The sequence below is a fragment of the Protopterus annectens genome, chromosome 5.part0 (assembly GCF_019279795.1).
Source record: "Protopterus annectens isolate FY-2018-M chromosome 5.part0, PAN1.0, whole genome shotgun sequence".
NCBI lineage: Eukaryota > Metazoa > Chordata > Ceratodontiformes > Protopteridae > Protopterus > Protopterus annectens.
In genome coordinates this window covers 225978107-225985606 of record NC_056735.1, presented here as the reverse complement: position 1 = coordinate 225985606, position 7500 = coordinate 225978107, and positions in this window count along the sequence as shown.

The following is a 7500-nucleotide window of genomic DNA, read 5'->3' as shown; positions in this document are numbered from 1 at the left end:
CTAGTGGCTGTGGAGAGCCAAGGGGCTGGCTTTGACCTAATTCTTAGAGTTTGTTTTGGAGCATGCTGGTCAAGGATGGTTAAGAATTTAGTGTTAAAGTATTCAACGGCCTCTTCAATTGGGAGGCTTTATAAGGGGGACCAATTGCATGCACCTAGTTCATTTTGGAATAGTTCAGAGTTAAAGTGTTTCATTGACCGTATTGTTTTATATGTGGCTTTATGGGTAAAATGAGTTTTTTGCCTGATTAAGTAGGTTAATGAGTGGTCGCTAATATTATCTGGGAGAAGTCCTACCTTATAATTAAGGTGTTGTTTATTTATAAGAATCCAATCTAAGATACTTTCCTTTTTAATTGGTTTGTTAATTCTAGTTGGGGAGGAAATTAGTTGAGGGAGACCCTGGAGGTTGATGAGAGAAGTAGAATGTTCATTACTGATGCACTTCCAGTCAATATTGAAATCTCCTAGTATTACCGTTTCTTGTGGGAAGTGTGGTGATAGGGAGCTGAGGATATCCTCGAGTATACCGATATTATTACCAGGGGGTAAGTAGATACATATGATATAAATGGATTTTGTAAAGTTTAGCTGAAGTTTGGAAGCTAGGATTTCAGCATTGCTCTCAGGGGGTGGTTTATACTCTAGGGAGGTAACTTGTAGGCTGTTTTTAAAGAGGATAGCTACTCCCCCACCCTTCTTATTTCTGCAGTCTAACCTTATTATATTATATCCTGGTGGGGTAATTTCAATGTCCTGAGTATAGGGTTTTAGCCATGTCTCTGAAAGGCAAAGTATGTCAAAGGATTGCTCATCCATTAGAGCATGGAGGTGAGTAAGTTTGTTGTTAATACTACGTATATTGAGATGTGCAATATATAATGAGTTTGTGAGTTTGGAATTTGCAGGAGAGATAGGGGGACAGGGGTCAGGGTGATTAGTTATAACTGTATTGGCTGGGCCAGGATTTGGGTGGATGTCACCATCTAGTAATGAATTGTTTTTTTGTCTAAACCAATGATTATAAAAATTGCAGATAAGGTATAGAGATTTCCTAGTTTGTGGACTATTGTACTTGATGTGGGACCGTCTGTGGTATTTTGCTGGTAGGTAGCTAGGAACAGAGATTATGTTTTTGTGAGTGAAGTTGTTGTTTAGTATTAGTGTGGTTTCTTTGAGAGTGTAGAGAGGTTTAAGGTGTAGAGAATGTTCAAAGGATGTTAAGACGTAGGTAGTGGCTAAAGAAGATAGCAGAGTAGTGATAAGTAACAGCTTGAATTGAGCTGTGGTAGTAGATGAAGGCATGATAAAATAATTTAGTAGATACTTAAAGGTGTAAGTAAGATAATAAGGCACAGTAAGTATGTGTCAAAGATGATGGTACTTGAAGTGGAGGGGAAGATTTATGGGAAATAAATAGAGGGGTGTAGTTTAATAGGCAGGAGGAGAGAGAACTATTGATTGGATGTGGTAGGAGGAAGGGTGTGGTGTATTGGTATAAGTTTATGACCCCTGGGGGCGGGTGAGAATTGGGGACAGGGTAGGGGAGCGGAGTGAGCCCGCAGGGCGAATGGAGCGGGAAGAGCCAAATTTAAGAGTGGGGATAGGTACAATCAGAAAATGCAGGGAATATGCATAGGGTGGAGAAAGCACATAGGGAATAGAAGAAACAACAGAAAATGCAGAGAGCAGTTGAAGTGAGTAGGGAAGCAGGAGATATATTGAAAAAATCAACACTAGTGAGAGTAGGAAAGATGCTGTACCAAAGGAGAGAGTAAATACTAGGTCAAGGCTGCCATCTAGCAGCCAGCAACAGTATAAAGTCTCTAAGCAACAACAAGCAAGATGCAGGGTATGTAAAATGGAGATAAAAAGAAAAATAGTACTTGCACAAATAGAGAAGAGAACTAAAGGGGGGCCAGTAATACAGGGAGAAGGCTGAAATGGGCCAGAAAGTAGAGTCAGACTTTGGGAAGGATTGGATGCTGCGGCACCAGATACAGAGCAAACCCTCACCACCTAGTAGGGGTATGTAAAAGGCTTCTGCACTAGCAGTTTATCAGTATTCTTCATATACTTTCAGTAGTCCTTTAGTCTGTAAAGATAGGGTGATTCAGGGAGAGGATTGCTCTGGTCCTTTACTTGTATCTAGTCGCCGGTGTTTTTTCACAACCAGCAGGGTGATTCCAGAGTTCAGTTATGGGCTGAAGTTAAGGAAGCTAAAGCAGAAGCTATAGAAAGGAGAGAGTTGTAACACAAAGCAAGGACAGACACCAACAACTAATCTGTAATTTAAAGCAGCAGCACAGCTTATAACATCTCCATGCAGGCACAAAACAGTATAGTAAAATGAGATAAATTATCAGCTTACAACAACAATAAGCAAGATGCAGTGTAGGTAAAATGGAGATACTTCAGTAAAAAGAAAAATAGTGCATTCACAAATACTTAAGATACTCTAAACATGCTATGCTATGAGGACTAAATGCTGCAATAGTCAATATTGTTGAGCTAGAGCATTTGAGTCTGTTTACATGGTAACTATTAACAGAAGCACTAAGGTAAGGGGTAACTAAAGAAGGTTATAACATGCGCACTAACTTAGGGGATGGAGAGTGAAATGCAGACGCTAAGGCTTTCATAAACCATATAGTCTCATCACAGACTAAATCTAGGTATTACCACTTGAGTGCAGTAGCTTTCTAAAAAAGAGAAACTACAAGCAAAGACACTAGATTTTGATAATTAACTGGGATGGGAAAAAAGATAAAAACAGTTAGGGAGCTCTAGCTATCCAGGTCACGTCTAAACATGTTACAAATAACCATATTAAATGAACGCTGTCTAAACTTGTTACACTATAACCATCTAAATGGCTTAGATGCTTGCACGTGTTTGCCCTCCGTTACCAAGCCAGCCTAGCTCACAGCTGATTACAAGCGGAGTTCATGTTTTTAGAAATTAAATAACTATCTACGCGCATAGCTTGTGGAGTCAGAGGTTTGGCGTTACACTTATAACCACTCTAGGCAGAGGTAACACACATTGCAGGAGTAAGTACAACAAAGGCACCTAGATATAACATTAGTACAGATCTTAGGCTAAGTTAACCAGACGTGTATAATATTGCCAGGCAGAGACTCCGTTTCAATAGCGCTGAGCTTAGAGTTGGTAATTACAGCTGATGTAACAGAAAAATAAAAACATTTGCAGATAAATGACCTACGTGTAATGAGCAGAAATTATAAAGTCGACAGGGTCATGGGCTATAACAAATATAGTAGAACGCTAGCGATGGCAGGGCAGGAAAACTTCAAGTTAAAATCACTAACCGCTCACTATTTGACCAGCGTTCAGGCCCCCTATTAGCATTCAAGCTCATATGGTAGAAGCAGGACACAGCAGTAATTAATAGGACAAGCATTACCAAACCTGACAAAATACAGTAAATTCAACACTGTTGCAGAACATTGGCATGTTTAAAAACCTTCCCATACACATAAATGCTTCACAATTGTAAACATTTCAACAATACATTGCAAATACTATTGCTCTCAGAATAACTATGATAGTAGTACAACAATAGGAATGCAAGGTTGTTAATATTACATACCTTCCAGGTGGTAAGGACGCTAGGAACAAGGGCGTGCAGCTGCCGAGGTTGTAAGTAGGGGGTAAAAGATGGCGCCCCGTGGGACAGGTAATTTTAATACCTCTGGGTGGATGTAGGTGTAGGAGAGGAGGAGTTCTTGCAGGTATTGCCCGGATGTGTCTTCCTGCTTTGCAGAGGTTTAAGAGGCCAATTGCAGGTTAGATAGGAGCTAAGGGATTAGAGTGGGAGCAGGTCAAGTATGTGGCTGAGAAGAGTTTTATATCATAAGGTCAAAGGTAGCACATATGGAAAAGGGGTACCAATGGGAGGGAGAGAACGAGAGAGGGAAAAAGATAGCAGTAAAGAAGAGCCAAATCTAAGAGTGAGGATAGGGACAATCAGAAAATGCAGGGAATATGCATAGGGTGGAGAAAGCACATAGGGAGTAGAAGAAACAACAGAAAATGCAGAGAGCAGTTGAAGTGAGTAGGGAAGCAGGAGATATATTGAAAAAATCAGCACTAGTGAGAGTAGGAAAGATGCTGTACCAAAGGAGAGAGTAAATACTAGGTCAAGGCTGCCATCTAGCAGCCAGCAACAGTATAAAGTCTCTAAGCAACAACAAGCAAGATGCAGGGTAGGTAAAATGGAGATAAAAAGAAAAATAGTGCTTGCACAAATAGAGAAGAGAACTAAAGGGGGGCCAGTAATACAGGGAGAAGGCTGAAATGGGCCAGAAAGTAGAGTCAGACTTTGGGAAGGATTGGATGCTGCGGCACCAGATACACAGCAAACCCTCACCACCTAGTAGGGGTATGTAAAAGGCTTTTGCACTAGCAGTTTATCAGTATTCTTCACATACTTTCAGTAGTCCTTTAGTCTGTAAAGATAGGGTGATTCAGGGAGAGGATTGCTCTGGTCCTTTACTTGTATCTAGTCGCCGGTGTTCTTTCACGACCAGCATTAATGACATCTTTAATAAGTGTATTTAATTTCCTGTATATAATATGCTTCTTTGTGCTGTCATTACAGTAGCAAGGGGTGGGACTATACTGTATGGGGCACCTGAGTATACATGGGTAGTACCACAATCTTTTCTCTTTGTATTTGTTTCATACATGGGTAGTATCCCAGGTTATATATAGTCACACGTGCATGTTACACCAGCTACAGTGCACTGGTTGACAAAAATAGTTTGAAACATATTATATCATTACGTTAGTACTTTTAACAGTGCTTTTCCAAGTAAGAGTAGATTGCAGATTGTAGTACTAGAACCATGCAAACCTGCATGCAAAGCTGGGACTCTGAGTACTGACTATCTTGTTCTTGGTGTTTGAACTGTATGTTTTTCTGTATCTCCTATTGGATATTGATCTGATATGTTGATATTAACTGTAGACTACTATGTTTTTTGGACATGTCATTGAGGACTGCTGTCATGTAGTAATGGCATACCTTTCAGTTTCAGATGTCTATCTTTCAAAACATTCATCGTAATGCATAACCTGTTGGCTATCTACTTTCAGTCTGTCCTCTGTACAGATATGCAGATGGCAGGTATTGCTACAGCCATACCACTATGTAGAGCCCAACATTGTATTGTGCTGTGGGCCTGGACACTGCTGCTAGTTCCGACATATATTCCTTAATGTGAGCCTTGCCATTTTTCCTTGCCTGTGTGAGGGACATTACAGAGGTGGTGGCCTACAGATTCACATACAGTAGGTGGCAATATGTCACAGGACAGGACATGTGGAGACAGCCAAACAACATGGGGGACATATCCCCAGATTTGTGAACATATTCTATGTCATCAGTGCTGTTATACACATGATGGATTGATAGATTGACAGGGTTTGTGTGGCCATGCATTTAGTGAGTGACTTCATGACTGACAGTGATGTGTCTCTGACATACCTCTCCACTGGCACACTGTCCACAGACTGGCCACATGTCTGCCTGTTATGTTTTGTCTGTTCCCCAGACAGTTGGTGTCCTTGGTAAATCAGTTGTGGACTCTGGGGAATGCAGTCAGTAAATACTCACATCTATTGGTATTACCAACGTCATATTCTTCATAAAGGATGTTACAACAAATACATTAACATCTGCATCTGTCTCAGTGTATGACAGCAATATGTCCAATCTACCCCTGTGTTTGAGCCTCTGTCCCCAAATGATGTCAGGCTTTGTCCAGATGTCGATGAGGCACAGACATATTTATTATCATTATTTCTTGACTTAATTCCTGCTACCATCCCAGTGATTTAGTAGACCCACAGACATGTCAGGGGAGAGGCCTTAGATATGAGTCTTGAGCCTGTACAGTCTGAGGTGAACTGTACATGTGAGAGGCCTGTGTATGTCTGCCCATTATTAACAGACTGTTATGACTGTGTACTCATGTCATGTGTACATGTTATTTGGGCTGTGTATGGAGAGGGGTGGATGTAAGTGTTATGGCTCCTTCTTTATTTGACTGTGCATGCTGCTCCAGTTTCCGCTGATCTATTGGCTGTATGTGTTTGTAGGGGCAGACTGAGACATGCCTTGTACCAAGGTCAGGATTCAGACTGCACTGATAATTGGAACTGTATATGTAGGGCTAGTGTGTAAGTGGCAAACAGTGATGTATTTGTTCACAGTCAGTATACTCTACTGTTCACTTGACTTACTGGTATGTGACTGTGACTGTGGTTATGTTGGTTGTGGCTATGCACTTTCACACTGGTGTCTGTTTGTCACTGCTGTTACATCCCCATAGTGCCTGATATATTTGAAAATACACATGTAATTACCCATAGCAGATGTCCTAATTCAATGACTTGTGCTATTTCAGTAAATATATGTTAGAGCACACAGGTGGGTGTTACTACAGCAACCGTGTTAGTTTCTCTACGCCAGTACTTCAGATACCTCCCATTTTCTTGGCTTCCACCCACCACTTTGTCAGCCTTGGTCCAGATTCATTGCAGAATGGGGTTTTGAGTATACCTGTCAACTGGCTGGATTGTTTCAGGATGTCCAGGTTTATTGCTCATATTTCTGGTCTGTTTTACAGATTATTATAATTTCTCTGGTAAATCACTGTAATGATATGATTGTTGTCAGACAATGAGGACATACATTTTATTTACCTAGCTCACATCCATCAGAATATGTATGCTGAAAAAAACTGTCACGCTGTCAAGAAGAGTACAGGGGGACAATGACCTCTTCCTTCCTGGATGCTAATGCGTTAGTACTGAGATGTGACACATAGAAGGACTTTGTGACCACAATGGCAATGTGGTGGTCAAGAGATATTGCTGTCAACCTGTGTACCCAGAGCTCTTCTAACACCTTTTTTCCTTGGGACTACCATCAATGTGGTAAATTATGGGAAAAGGGTTTTCTACAAAGGGGATGACAACACATTTTCTGACATTGAGCTTAAGGCCATGGCTCTGACACCAGTCATTGGTCTCAGAGAGGCCTTTCAGTAGGATGCCAACATCACTTGGGTAGTTAATAATAGTTCTCAACTTGCAATTGACTGCAAACTTTGTCAGCCAGAGTCCCTAAATGTTGACATGGACTTCAGAGAAGTTGATACCAAACATGAGAGGACCCAGGACAGAAATCTGTGGGACTCCACTTATGACTGCTCAGCAGTCTGACTTGGAGTCAGCTGCTTCCACACTGTGAGTCCTATCTGTGACCCAGTTTGCACCCCACCTAGTGATATAGGGGATGATGTCTAGCTTAGTGAGTTTTTGCATGATTCCTGAGTGGGGAATGTTATCAAAGGCTTTGGCCAGATCAAGGTAGGCTGTATGTGCCACCTTGCCTTCATCCACAGCTTAGGTGACTGACGCCAAGAAGTTGACCAGGTTGATTGAGCATGTATGACCTATCCTTCACAAA